Below are 15,866 nucleotides of genomic sequence, written 5' to 3'. Positions count from 1 at the left end.
TTTCTTCACAGAACTGGAAAAAACCACCATGAACTTCATATGGAACCAAAAGAGAGCCCGCATAGCCAAGTCAATTTTAAGCAAAAAGAACACAGTGGGAGGCATCACATTGACAGACTTCAAACTATACTACAAGGCTACAGTAATCAAAACAGCATGGTACTGGTACCAAAACAGAGATATAGACCAATGGAACAGAACAGAGGCATCGGAGGCAACACAACATATCTACAACCACACAATCTTTGATAAACCTAACAAAAACAAGCAATGGGGAAAGGATTCCCTGTTTAATAAATGGTGCTGGGAAAACTGGCTAGCCATGTGCAGAAAGCAGAAACTGGACCCCTTCCTGACACCTTACACTAAAATTAACTCCAGACGGATTAAAGACTTAAACATAAGACCTGGCACCATAAAAACCCTAGAAGAAAATCTAGGCAAAACCATTCAGGACATAGACGTATGCAAGAACTTCATGACCAAAACACCAAAAGCATTGGCAACAAAAGCCAAAATAGACAAATGGGACCTAATCAAACTCCACAGCTTCTGCACGGCAAAAGAAACAGTCACTAGAGTGAATCGGCAACTAACAGAATGGTGAAAAATTTTTGCAGTTTACCCATCTGACAAAGGGCTGATATCCAGAATTTACACATAACTCAAACAGATTTACAGGAAAAAAACAAACAAGCCCATTCCAAAATGAGCAAAGGATATGAACAGACACTTTACAAAAGAAGACATACTTGAGGCCAACAAACATATGAAAAAATGCTCATCGTCGCTGGTCATCAGAGAGATGCAAATCAAAACCACATTGAGATACCATCTCACGCCAGTTAGAATGGCGATCATTAAAAAATCTGCCGACAACAGATGCTGGAGAGGATGTGGAGAAATAGGAACACTTTTACACTGCTGGTGGGAATGTAAATTAGTTCAACCACTGTGGAAGACAGTGTGGTGATTCCTCAAGGCCTTAGAAATAGAAATTCCATTTGACCCAGCAATCTCATTACTGGGTATATATCCAAAGGACTATAAATTGTTCTACTATAAGGATACATGCACAAGAATGTTCATTGCAGCACTGTTTACAATAGCAAAGACCTGGAACCAACCCAAATGCCCATCAATGATAGACTGGACTGGGAAAATGTGGCACATATACACCATGGAATATTATGCAGCAATCAAAAACGATGAGTTCGTGTCCTTTGTAGGGACATGGATGAATCTGGAGAACATCATTATCAGCAAACCGACACAAGAACAGAAAATGAAATACCGCATATTCTCACTCATAGGTGGGTGATGAACAATGAGAACACATGGACACAGGGAAGGGAGTACTATACACTGAGGTCTATTGGGGGGAATAGGGGAGGGACAGCGGTGGGGGCAGCTGGGGAGGGATAGGCTGGGGAGAAATGTCAAATATGGGTGAAGGGGAGGAAGGCAGCAAAAGACACTGCATGTGTGTACCTATGCAACTATCTTGCATGTTCTGCACATGTACCCCAAAACCTAAAATGCAATCAAAAATTAATTAAAAAATAAATAAATAAAGTGACTTAATTCTAGTACAGCATTTAAAATCATGCCTAGTACATAATAAATGCTATATAAGTGGTTAAATAAAAATATATAAAATGTTTGTCCATACAATTGTTTCCTCTTGCCATGATGAAAATTATGTATTCCGTGCTTTATTATTACATGCCTAGAAACAAAGATACTTTGCTTACGGGCATTTAAAACAAGACATTTCTATTTTTAAAAGCCCATGGTTTTAAAATTAAGGTTTCCAAAGTTGTGTCATTGCTTAAACTTATTGAAAGATGTCCCTATCATGGCTTGCAATCTGCTTAGTTATTTCTGGAAAAGAGGAAAAGAGATTCTGTGTGGTAGGAATAGGACAGCAGGTGGTGGTAGCATAAAACAGAAGAAAAGCTGCACAGCTGAAAAAGGATGGAAACCAAAAGGTCCAAAAACCTGCTCTCAGCTGTGATAGAAACAGCATTGCAGGAACCCAGTTATATGAGCTGTTGTCTGAGTGGCCACCACCTTTGGTGGGGGAAAAAAGGATTTCTATTCATATTATGCTTTTCTTTTTTCCCCCTGCTATTGTCTGAGTGCCCAGTTGTGTATTTTGACTGAAACACTGCTCACTCGGTATGGCTGTTAATCCCCTCTAGCAACATCGAACACCCACTTGGGATTTGCTAAAAGCATTGAAATTTGTTTTGCTCAGTCATATTGCTTCCTGAGTTTAAGAAGGTAACAATTGATCCACACCTGAAAATAAATCAGAAAAAAAAAATGTAGCTATAGACAAAAAACCTAGCCTGCTCCACACCTCTTCCAATCCCTACCAAAAGGACAACTACTTGTGTGAAGACTAGGAGAGGAAAGATCTGATTTTTTTTTCTTATGAACCCTGCCTTGCACAAAAGAGAACTTATTAAATGCATATGATATTAAACTTCTCTTTAAATATGTTGCATCTTTTGTATTTATATCCTGGGATATTTAAGGTGCCTTCCAGTCCTGGAGATTCTATACTGGATATAAATATTATACAAAACCTCACTGCAGGAGTGAGGAGCTCTCTAATTTCTCACTGTCTCTAACCATTTATGCTATACAGTCTTAAATTAGAATAAAGTCATTCATTTCACAGGTGGCTTAGCCAGAAAGGCTCATCCTATTTCCAAAAGTCTGTAAACTTGATGATAAACCACAGACCTCTTCAGCCCTGAGAGTTGATAGCAAGGCTACAGTAACTACCATGGCTGACATTCGTCAATCACTTTTACCATGCACCAGGCACATGAATTATTTCGTTGAATCTTCCCAATGAGTAAGAATTAATCATTGCTATTTCACAAATGAATACATGCAGTAACCAAGAAGTAATGTAAATTGCTCAAAGTTAGCATAAAGTGGTGATTGAGCACTTGGATTCTGAAATTCCACTGCTTGTCTTTGAACTCTGGTTTTGCTACTTACTAGCTGTTTTAACTTGTTCAATTTATTTGTCTTTCATGTGGCTCAGTTTTCTCATCTTTAAAATGGAGATGATGTGTCCTTTGCAGGCACATGAATGAAGCTTGAAGCCATCATTCTCAGGAAACAAATATAGGAACAGAAAACCAAACACTGCATGTTCTCACTTATAACTGGGAGTTGAACAATGAGAATACATGGACACAGGAAGGGGAACATCACACACTGGGGGCTGTCAGGGTGGGAAGGGGCAAGGAGAGGGAGAGCATCAGGACAAATGGTTAATGCATGTGGGGCTTAAAACCTAGATGATGGGTTGATAGGTGCAGCAAACCACCATGGCACATGTATACCTATATAACAAACCTGCACATTCTGCACATGTATCCCAGAACTTAAAGTAAAATAATAACAAAAAATAAATACGTAATACACTCATAAAATGGAGATCATGATATTGACAGCATCTACCTCTTACGATTGTTGAGAGGATTAAATGAGTTCATTGTAAACTATGCGTGGCACATAGTGAGCATCCTGAGAATATTTATTAATTCAGCACTCATTCATGATGAAAACTCTCAGCAAAGGAGGAATGGAAGGGAACTTCCTCGGCTTGATAAAAAAGATCTTGAAAAATCTATAGCTAACATCTTATTTAATGTGGAAGACTAAATGCTTTCCCTCTAAGGTCAGGATAAAGGCAAGATGTCTGCTTTCGCCATGCTTGTTTAACATAATGCTGGAAGTCTTAGTGCTGCAAGGTTTAAAAAAAAACGAATTAAAAGGCAAATCAGAAAAGAAGAAATAAAACTGTCCCTATTTGCAGGTGACACCATTAAGTAGAAAATTCCCAAGGAACTCACAAAAAACTCCCAGAACTAATAAGTGAGTTCAGCAAGGCTACAGGATACAAGCTCAACATAGAAAAATCAATAGAATTTTTATATACTAGCAATGAACACATGAACACAGAAATTGAAAATGCAATGCAAAATTCATAATCACTAAAATGTAAAATAATTAGTTATACAGCTAACAAATCACATATAGGACTGGCTGGGTGCAGTGGCTCATATCTGTAGTCCCAGCACTTGTTTTCTCATTGTTGGGCCTTAGAAGTTTTTTATATAGTCTAGATACCAGTCTTTTTCCAATATGAGGGTTTGCAAATATTTTCTCCTACTATGTAGGTTGTCTTTTTATGTTCTTGGCCGGGCTCGGTGGCTCACGCCTGTAATCCCAGCACTTTGGGAGGCTGAGGCGGGTGGATTGCGTGAGCTCAGGAGTTAGAGACCAGCCTGGGCAACATGGTGGAACCCTGTCGCTACTAAAATACAAAAAATTAGCCAAGCGTAGCAGCGAGCGCCTGTAGTCCTAGCTACTCGGGAGTCTGAGGCAGGAGAATCGCTTGAACCCCGGAGGCGGAAGTTGCAGTGAGCCAAGATACCTCCACTGCACTCCAGCCTGGGCGACAGAGTGAGACTCGGTCTCAAAAAAAAAAAAAGTCTTGTATTTTGTAGCACAATAGGATGACTATAGTTAACAATAATTTATCGCATTTTTAAAAATAATTAAATGAATTTCCACAATCTAGCAATCCCACTACTGAGTATCTACCCAAAGGAAAAGAAGTCATTATAAGAAAAAGATACTTGCACACGCATGTTTGTAGCAGCATAATTCGCAATTGCAAATATGTGGAACCAGCCCAAATGCTCATCAATCAACAAGTGGATAAAGAAATTGTGGTGTGTATATATATGATATATATATATGTATATACATGTATCATATATATATATATGATATATATATGTATATACATGTATCATATATATATATATGATGGGATACTACTCAGCCATAAAAAAGGAATGAGTTAATGACATTTGGAGCAACCTGGATGGGATTGGAGGCTATTACTCTAAGTGAAGTAACTCAGGAATGGAAAACCAAACATTGTACGTTCTCACTTATCAGCGGGAGCTAAGCTATGAGGATGCAAAGACATAAGAATGATACAATGGACTTTGAGGACTGGAGGGGAATAAAAGGCTACAAATTGAGTTCAGTGTGTACTGTGCAGGAGACGGGTGCACCAAAGTCTCACAAATCACCACTAAAGAACTTACTCATGTAACCAAACACCACCTGTTCCCCACAAACCTATGGAAATAAAAAAAATTTTAAAGACTAAAAAAGTAACGAAATGAGTGTAATTGGATTGTTCATAACACAAAGAAATAATAAATGGTTGAGGTGACAGATACCCCACTTATTCTGATTTGATCATCACATATTGTATGCCTCTATCAAAACATTACTACTCTGGAAAATCACTTGGTAGTTCCTTTTAAAATTTAAGTGGGCTTATAATATGATTCAGATATTATACTTGCCAATGAAAACTTATCATACAAATCTGTACACAAAAGTTCATATATGCTTTATTTATTATAGCTCCAAACTGGAGATAACCAAGACCTTAGATGGCTATATGGTTAAAGAAGCTGTGGTACATCCATCACATGGAATTACTGAACAATTAAAAGGAATGAACTACTGATTCAAGCAGAAACTTGGATGTATCTCCAGGGAATTATGCTGAGTGAAAAAAAGCTAATCTCAAAAGGGCATATACTATATGATTCAATTCATAAAATATTCTTGAAATAATATAATTATAGAGGCAGGGAATGGATTATTGGTTGCCAGGTGCCAGGGATGCTTGGAGGAATGATATGGGTGTGGTTATAAAGTAGTAGCAGGAGGGAGGTCTTTGTGGTAATGGAATAGTTCCATGCCTTAATTGTGGCCATGCTTCTATGAATCTACACATCGTAAAATGAAATTATATGCATTTTTCAATGTCAGCTTCTGGTTTTCATATTGCACATAATTACTTGGGAGAAACTGGATGAAGAGAACACAGGATCTTCCTGTACATTTTTTAAATAACTTCTTGTGAATCTACAATTACTTCAAAACAAAAAGTTTTTTAAATAAAACGAAGGAAGCAAAGCTGGAATTTGAATGTCAATTTGTCTGAGTCTAAAGTTAAGCTGTGTAATAATAGTGAGCATCTATTAAGTGACTAGACTAGGTTCTATTAAGTACCTTGCCAGACATCACATAGTTAGAAAGTGATTGTGCAGGACTAGAAACCAAGTCTGGTTCCAGACATGTACTTTTAACCACTGGTGTGATTCTCTTTGAATTGTGTGGGAGGGAGAGGATCATGGCGATGATTGGAAGGGAAAGAATGGGAACACAAGAGAAACAAAAGGAAACAAAAGAAGGACAGAGTGGTAAATATAACTTACTACAGTCAAGGAAACAATAATTACATCCACAATAAGACACAGTAACATAACCACTAGGTTGACAAAAACTAAAAAGTCTGATAATACCAACTGTCATCAAGATGTGGAGAACTGGAAATTCTCGTTATACACTCGGGGTGGGAATGTAAATTGATATAGCCACTTTGGAAAATAGGCATTGGCTAGTTCAACTGAATATATGCATATCCTACACATAGAAATTCCACTCCTAGGTATGTTATGAGAAACATGTACACAAGGAGACATTTTTATAAAGCTTTGTTTATAATAGCAAAATACTATGACCAATAGAATTGTCCAGCAGTAGTAGAATGGGTAGCTAAAATGTGGCATTGGAAATAACGAGATAAAGGACCTGAACAACACTATAAACCAATAAGGACTAATGGACTTATATAGAACTGTCTAGTGAACAGCAGAATACATTCTTCCCAAGTGCACATGGAAAGCTAGACCATATATTATGCCACAAAACAAGTTTCAACAAATTTTGAAAGATTGAAATAATTCAAAGTATATTTTTCTGCCACAACGGAAGGAGGCTGTAAATCAAAGACAGAAAGAAAAACTAGAATTTCACAGATATGTGGTGATTAAACAATCCACTCTCTAAAAAACCAAATGATCAAAGAAGAAGTCGCAAAAGAAATTAGAAAATACTTAGAAACAAGGCCAGGCATGGTGGCTCATAGCTATAATCCCAGCCCTTTGAGAGGCCGAGGTGGGCAGATCACTTGAGCCCATGAGTTGGAGATCAGCTTGGGCAGTATGGCAAAACCCATTCACTACATAAATACAAAAATTAGCAGGTTGTGGTGGCACGTACCTGTAGTCCCAGTACTTGGGAGGCTGAATTGGAAGCATCGCTTAAGACTAAGTAACTCAAGGCTGCACTGTGCTGTGATTTTGCCACCGCACTCCAGCCTAGGTTACAGAGCAAGACCCTGTCTCAGAAAAAAAAAAAAAGATAGAAGAAAGAAATTACCTAGAAACAAATAAATATGAAAACACAGCATACTGAAATCTATGGGAAAGTGAAAGCAGTGCTCAGAGGGAAATTTATGGCATAAACACCTACATTAAAAAAGAAGAAGCTGGGCGCGGTGTCTCACGCCTATAATCCCAGTACTTTGGGAGGCCGAGGCTTGTGAATCACGAGTTCAAGAGATCGAGACCATCCTGGTCAACAAGGTGAAACCCCGTCTCTACTAAAAATACAAAAATTAGCTGGGCATGGTGGTGCACGCATGTAGTCCCAGCTACTCAGGAGGCTGAGGCAGGAGAATTGCCTGAACCCAGGAGGTGGAGGTTGCAGTGAGCCGAGATTTTGCCATTGCACTCCAGTCTGGGTAACAACAGCAAAACTCCGTCTCAAAAAAAAAAAAAAAAAAAAAAAGAAAGGTCTCAGATCAATAATCTAACTTTATGCCTTGAACAACTAAAAACAGTAAACTATACCCAAAGCTGGCAGAAGGATGGGAATAATAAAAATCAGGTTAGAGATAAACAAAATAAGAAAGGGAAAAGCAATAGAGAGAATCAAGGAAACCAGAAGTTGGTTTTATGGAAAGATCAACACAATTGATGAACTTTTAACTATATTGACAAAGACAAAAGGACAGAATGTACAAATAATGAAAATCAGAAATGGAAGTGGAAGCATTCCTGCCAACCTTACAGAAATACAAGGGGCTGTAAGAGAATGTATAAACATTTGTATTCCCTAAAATTAGATAACCTAAATAAAATGGAAAACTTGTAGAAACACACAAATTATCTAAATTGACACAAGAAGATATAGAAAATCTCAACAAACTATAACACATAAAGAAATTGAAACAGCATTCAAAAACCTGCCAACTATAAAAAGCCCAGGACCAGACGGCTTCATTGGTAAATTCTTCCAAACATATTTAAAATGATTAACACCAAGCCTTATTAAATTCTTTCAAAACATAGAAGAGGAGAGAACACTTCCTAACTCATTCTATGAGGCCAACATTACATTGACACAAAAGCCAGATACATATCCCAACAAAAAACAATTACAGAAAAATATCCCTTATGAATAGAGATACAAAAATCCTCAACATAATATAGCCAAATGAACCCAACAGCATATTAAAAATACTACAAAACACAATAATGTGGGATTTATCCCAGGAATGCAACTGTGGCTCAACATGATAAAAAGTCAATGTAATACTTCATACTAATGGGATGGGAAAAAAAATGAAACCCATAGGATTAACTTAATTCAAGCAGAACAGGCATTTGACAAAATCCCACATCCTTTCATGAAAAGAATACTCAGAATACTGCATAAAAGGGAGCTTTCTCAACAAGATGAATGGCATTTATAAAACAACAACAACAACAAACCACAGCTAACATCATACTCCATACTGCAGGATTGAAAGCTTTCCCTTTAAAATTAGGAATATAGCAAGGATGCCCACTTTCACCACTGCTACTCATCATTGTACTGAAAGCACAGGCCTCCATAACTAGACAATAAAAGGAAATAATAAAATATATTCAAACTGGAAAGAAAGAAGTAAAGGTATCTTTATTTGCAGATGAAATGATACTAAATCTAGAAAATTCCAAACAATTCACAGGAAAGCTGCTAGAGCTGATGAGCAAATTCAGCAAAGTTGCATGGTATGACATCAACACACAAATCAGTTGTGTTTTTGTACAGCTGCAATGAACAGTCTGGAAAGGAAGTTAAGAAAGCAACTTAGCTTAAAATAGTAGGTAAAAAATATATATGAATAAATTCAAATAAGGAGGTAAAATACTTGTATACAGAAAATCACAAAACATGGCTAAAAGAAATTTTAGATCTACATAAATGGAAAGATATCCCATGTTCATGGGTAGGAAAACTTAATATTGTTAAGATGTCAGTAGAACTCAAACTTGCCTATAGATCGAACATAATCCTTGTCAAAAAGTTCAAACACCTTTTTTTAAAAAAGCAATGGACAAGCTGAGCTTCAAATTTGTATGTAATTGCAAGGGATCCCAAATAGCCAAAATAATCTTGAAAAAGAAAGAAGTTGGAAGTCTCATACTTCCTGATTTCAAAACTTATTTCAAAGCTAAAGAATTTTTTTTTAAAGTATGATGTTGGTATAAGGATAGGCTAATATAGCAGAATTGTGAGTCCAGAAATAAGCCCTTACCTCTATGGCCAATTGATTTTCCACATGGATGCCAAGTTCATTCCATGGAGAAAGAGCAACCTCTTCAACAAATAGTTCTAGCACAACGGATACCCGCAAGTAAAAAGAAAGATCTTTGATTCCTAACTCACGTTATATACAAAATTAACTGGAAATGATAATGATTGACTCAAAAGATTAGTGTTAAACCATAAACTCAGAAGAAAACTTGAGGCAAATGTTCAGAACCTTGGATTTGGCAGTGGATTCTCTGATATGACACTATGTTTTCTGTTAATGTGGATGGTAACTACATGGATGTCTGATTTATATTATATTTGCACCCTTGTTACCAGAAACTTGGCATCACTTGGAGCTTGTTAGAAATGCAGAATGTCAGGCTATACCCCAGACTTGCGTTTCAATAGATCCCTGGGTAATTCCTGTGTGTTTTAAAGTTTGAGAAGCACTGGTGTGAACCATGCATAGGCTTTACGTACTTTTTCTAAAGGTGATATTTGTCTCATCATTTTCAAAATATAGTCCTAGTGTATTTCAGATTTCATTGGTCTATTAACCCAACAGTTGTCTAGCTTTGCGGTAACTCGAGTCATACACATATAATACTGATAATGCTAGTAATTAATATCTCTATGCCAAACACACATATTACTTCCCTGAATCTTAAAGCAGCCTTAAAGTAGGCTCCATTACTGCTTTCAATTCATACATAAGTAAAATGAAATACAGAGAGGTCAGGCGGGCTGTCTGGGATCTTAGAGACTCCTGTTAATCTTCAAAAGCCGCATTCCAAAGCTCTAGTGAATCACTGGGTTGATGGAGCAGGAAGAGGGGCTGTGGAAGGCTACCCTAGACTTGGAGGGTGCGGGCCACCAGAGCTGGTGGTTCCTGGGTAAATGACCCCAGCAGCTGCTCTTGAACCTGCCACTGCCAGATGGGTCGGTCCTTCAGGCCGCGCTGCCAGCGTCCCTCCCTTTTTACAGTAGGTCCAGCCTGCTGCCCTCACTTAGCTGCAAGGGCTGTAGCGGCGGGTGTCGCGGTTATGGCCCGCTTGGCCTACCAGCGAATTCCCCTACATCCTATCTTTCTTGGTTTGGAAAAACACACCCCAGAGAAAGTGACAAGGAGCCTTGGACTCGCCTGAGCCTGTCACCCGAAATCATGAGCCCTCCACAGCACACACCCACCCAGGGCCGGGCCAGTTGTGCCCTGGTCAAACTAGGGCTATTTGCACGGGGAAACTTGGACTTGCAAAAGAATGTAAGAGCGGTTAGTGAAAGGCACAAGCCGAAGCTGGACAGCTGGGCACTGGCCAAGAGCCGGTGGGGGCTCCTCGCCCCACAAAAGAACTGGCTCCTCCATCGTCCAGACCCAACTACCCCTATTCCCATCTTCATTTCTGGAACTTCCTGGGCTCAGCCACTACTTAATTAACAGAGATTTTTGTGCTTTATCTTCTCTCCAACACACACACACACAGAAAATAGATCTAAAATGCTTCATTTTTCTGCTATTTCTCCCCCCCCCCATTTTTTTCTTGTACAAACTCTCTCAAGGTGAATCACAATATAATAAAATGCATTTGGCATTTAAAGACGTTTTGAAAATCACCTTGGGTTGGCCAGGTGCAGCGGCTCACGCCTATAATCCCAGAACTTTGGGAGGCTGAGGCGGGCAGATCACGAGGTCAGGAGTTCAATACCAGCCTGACCAACATGGTGAAACCCCATCTATACTAAAAATACAAAAATTAGCTAGGCGTGGTTCACCTGTAATACTGGCTACTCAAGAGCCTGAGGCGGGAGAATCTCTTGAACCTGGGAGGCAGAGGTTGTAGTAAGCCGAGATAGCGCCACTGCACTCCAGCCTGGGCAACAAAGAGTGATTCTACCTCAAAAAAAAAAAAAAAAGAAAAAGAAAATTACCTTGGGTTTCCACTTAGTGCCCTTGGTTAACTGAAATATGTATGTAGCATTATTTTCTTTTTTTATTATTATTTTTCAATTTTAGAACTATTTATTCAGTGGAAGCCATACTTGAAGTACCCATTCTATTTTTCACTTTCATTGTACTCTTCAAAAATTACATGAGATATTCAACACTATTATGAATAGGCTTTGTATTAGACAGTTTTACCCAACTGTAGGCTAATGTAGTGTTCAGAGCACTTTTAGGGTAGGCTAAGCTATGATGTTCAACTTTTGGTATTTTCAACTCACAGTGGGCTTATCTGGACACAAACCCATCATAAGTTGAGAAGCATCTGTATATCCAACATTGGTTATGTATACTTTCTTTAAATGCTCATTTGAAAAATAAAACTTTATTCACATCAACCCTGTGATGTAGTTCTTCAGTTTTGAAAACTGCAAAACAGGTTCTAAGATGAGCTCTTACTGACTCATACAGTATAATAGAGCCAAAACAACTGCTTATGACCTCTCAAATATTCGCAAATCAAGGCTGGGAACGGTGGCTCATGCCTGTAATCCCAGCACTTTGGGAGGCTGAGGCAGGAAGATCCCTTAAGGTCAGGAGTTCGAGACCAGCCTGGCCAACATGTGAACCCCTATCTCTACAAAAAATTAGCTGGGTGTGGTGGCGAATGCCTGTAGTCCCAGCTACTAGGGAGGCTGAGGTAGGGGGATCACTTGAACCCATGAGGTAGAGGTTGCTGTGAGCTAAGATTGCATCACTGCACTCCAGCCCGTACCCCCCACAAAAAGTTATTCACATCACCCAGTATTAAGGAGTGGTCATTGTTCAGAGAGGTTTTTCTGAGATAATCTATTAAATCACAATTTATAAAGAAGAAATGTTTATAAATGTTTATGAAGTTATGAATTTATAAAAGTATAAATTTACATAGAGCTGTTAAACAAGGAGTTTCCAAGAGGATTATAAACTATGCAATCTGCTACATGTGATTTCAAGGAAATGATAAATTACATCTACTGTGTAGGTGTAATAATAGAATCAATTTTTGATATTTAAAGTATCCTAAAACCTGTTCAGTGTGAATGCTCTTAAACCTTTCTTTTCTGTTTATGCTTCTGGCTGAGAACGGAAGAACGGATGGAGGCTTCAGATGACTGCAATTCTTCAGATGGTTTCTTGTGACCACTCGTAAAGTATTTTTCTCCAGAGTCCAAAGGCAAGATAAAAAGTCTCCGACTTGAAATCAGAATCTATCTGCTGATCTGCTAGCCACAGCTCGAATATTGCCATAAACCTTGGAAGGAGGATTTCCCAAGATTAGGTTGCAAATGGCAGTTCTTGCCATCTTGATGTTTTGGAAGGAGACAAGGATGTAAACTTTCACATCAGCCAAAACTATCCGCGTCCGTGTCACATTCTCTATGTTGAATTTGGTTTTTCCTCCTTCGCCAGCAATTCTTCCTATTGCCCTGGATAGGTGGTCTCCCTTTAAGGGTTTAACATCTGTAATTTCAAAAGACTCTAGGAAGAGGCCATCCAACCTGAGGAGGGCAAGTGCATCCTCCACCTGAAAGCCGAGAATAAGGCTTTCACAAAATCAGCTGCTTTTGCCAGAGCACTAACATCCCCGGTTTCTTTACAAGTCCTGATTTCTACATTCCTTGATTTCAAATTAAAGCTTATCTGAAGTCCCAAATGTTCCACAATAGGAGTAAATATCTTCATCCAGTTTTCTTTTAATGGTGTGTACCTGTTAGCTGGGACTGGAATTTTCCTTGTTTCTTCTTTCCCACTCAGGAGCCCGTCACCGCAGAGGGGCGAGAAGACGGGCCTCTTCGCCGGCCTGGCCTCTTCTGCGTCCGTAAGGCCCGCATCCCCGCCCTCTCCCTCTGCGGACAGCTGTTCAGCCTGCCGTTTTTTCGCCCGCTGGCCACCCTTGCGGGTGACCTGGGTAAAGCCCTCCTCAGCCCTGGCGCTCTGTGCTTCCATTTCGGAGTCCAACCCTCTGTAGCATTGTTTTCAAAGTGTGGAATTATTTCCGTTGAGATGGCAAGAAGACATGGTTCTTGAGGAAAACTTTAAAGCCTTAAGTGCATAATGCTTTTTATAACCTGTACTATAGATTGTAACTTACTCTAGGAAGTGTTATTTTTCTTTTCCTTCTTTCCTTCCTTCCTCCTTACTTTTTTCTTTCCCTCTGTCTCTCTTTCTTTCTTTCTCTCTTTCTTTCTTTCTTCCTCCTTACTTTTTTCTTTCCCTCTGTCTCTCTTTCTTTCTTTTTCTTCTTTCTTTCTCTTTCTTTCTTTCTTTCCTTCCTTCCTTCCTTCCTTCCTTCCTTCCTTCCTTGCTTCTTTCTTTCTTTCTTTCTTTCTTTCTTTCTTTCTTTCTTTCTTTCTTTCTTTCTTTCTTTCTTTCTTTCTTTCTTTCTTTCTTTCTTTCTTTCTTTCTTTCTTTCTTTCTTTCTCTCTTCACAGAGTCTTACTCTGTCGCCAGGCTGTAGTGCAGTGCAACCTCTGCCTCCCGGGTTCCAGTGATTCTCCTGCCTCAGCGTCCCAAGCATCTGGGATTACAGGCACCCACCACCACGTCCAGCTAATTTCTGTATTTTTAGTAGAGAGGGGATTTCACCATGTCGGCTAGGACGATCTCGGTCTCTTGACCTCGTGATCCGCTCGCTCCGGTCTCCCAAAGTGCTGCGATTATAGGCGTGAGCCACAGTCCCCTGCAGGGAAGTGTTATGATTTTTCTTTCTTTCTTTTTTTGAGACTGAGCCTCGCCCTGTCACCAGGCTGGAGTGCAGTGGCACCATCTCAGCTCGCTGCAACCTCCACCTCTCGGGTTCAAGCAATTCTCCTGCTTCAGCCTCCTAAGTAGCTGGGACTACAGGCACGTGTCACCATGCCCCCCTACTTTTTGTATTATTAGTAGAGACGGGGTTTCACCACATTGGCCAGGCTGGTCTTGAACTCCTGACCTCATGATCTGCCAGTCTCGGCCTCCCCGAGTGCTGGGATTACAGGCGTGAGCCACCGCGCCCGGCCTATTTTTCTAGTGATTCGTTATTTACTACATTTACAATGAAAGATGCATTATATTAACATTTAAAGTAGAAATAAAATGTTCTTTATTCAAGCTTTATAAACCCAGCTGTTTGTTTTCCATATTTGTGTATACCTATTAGTTTTAATTACACTAATAATTTCCCTGGGTTCTTAAATTTATGTTAGCTTTTAAAATATAGAGGAAACATTCCGCATATAATTTAATCATTTGTGCAAGCGGCAGACAAGGAAGTTATTGGTTTGTATTCTAATTACTGTAGCTCATGTTTTGAGCTCATTTGTACAATTGCTAAATTAATAATTATCATTTACGTAAGCAGATTAGGTCATCTGCACTCATTTACAATTATGATTCAGAAATGATTAGATGTTCTTCAAATTTCCCAATTTCTTTAATGCCCTTATTAAAATAGTACGTTAAAGAATTTTCCAATTATGTCTATTATCATAAGTAAATTTGGCTTAGTACATATAATTATTCCCATGCTATTGCATATAAATTTTCAATTAATCTATCTCTTTTCCACAGTGTATGGCAAAACAAACTGATTGTCATGTTGTTTGCAGCATTTGCTTAAAAGCCATCCATGTTAAAATTCACAAAGCCAAATCATTATGAGTAGGATAAAATAGTATATGAAATTACCTTATAAAACAGGTGTCACACCAGGGATAACTTGAATGTTTCTAGATCTTTACTATTTGTGGAAAGAGAACTTCTGACTTGCTGCAATGATTACTCAATACCATAGTGCGCCAGGGAATATTTTAAATAGTTAGAATCAGTGCATAGTTGAAAAAATAGTGACTTTTTAAAAATTATTGCACATTTGGAAAATGCAGAAATGCATGAAGGAAAAAATATTTTATATATAACGTCCCCAACGAGAGATAATCTATAATATTTTGGTTTTTAGCTTTGAAGTCTCTTAAATGGATTTTTATGTATGTATCTCGATGTATGTTTAATATGCAGTAATAAAATTGGGGTTGTATTGTGCATACTGTTCAAATTGTTGTTTTCTATGGCTCCAATGAAAAAAACAATGTTGTCTTCCATTTTGTGTTTGCCATGGAACTTCCTTTTCTTTTACAGACAGGGTCTGGCTCTGTCACCCACGCTGGAGTGCAGTGGTAAAATCACAGCTCAGTGCAGTCTCGAATTCCTGGGCTCAAGCAATCTTCCCACCTCAGCCTCCCAAGCGGCTAGGACTACAGACACAAGACTGGCTAATTTTTAATTTTTTTTTTTTTTTTTTTTTTTGAGACAGAGTTTCGCTTGTTACCCAGGCTGGAGTGCAATGGCGCGATCT

The 15,866-nt window shown here is 38.8% G+C and overlaps 1 pseudogene; it reads right to left on the bottom strand.

Moving 5' to 3' along the window:
- Window positions 1-12,559: 12,559 nt before the first annotated feature.
- Window positions 12,560-13,486, bottom strand: LOC100394845 (RNA-binding protein PNO1 pseudogene; annotated as a pseudogene).
- Window positions 13,487-15,866: the final 2,380 nt, after the last annotated feature.

The sequence above is a fragment of the Callithrix jacchus genome, chromosome X, assembly GCF_049354715.1.
Source record: "Callithrix jacchus isolate 240 chromosome X, calJac240_pri, whole genome shotgun sequence".
Classification (NCBI taxonomy): Eukaryota; Metazoa; Chordata; class Mammalia; order Primates; family Cebidae; genus Callithrix; species Callithrix jacchus.
This window is presented reverse-complemented; position numbering and strand designations above follow the sequence as displayed.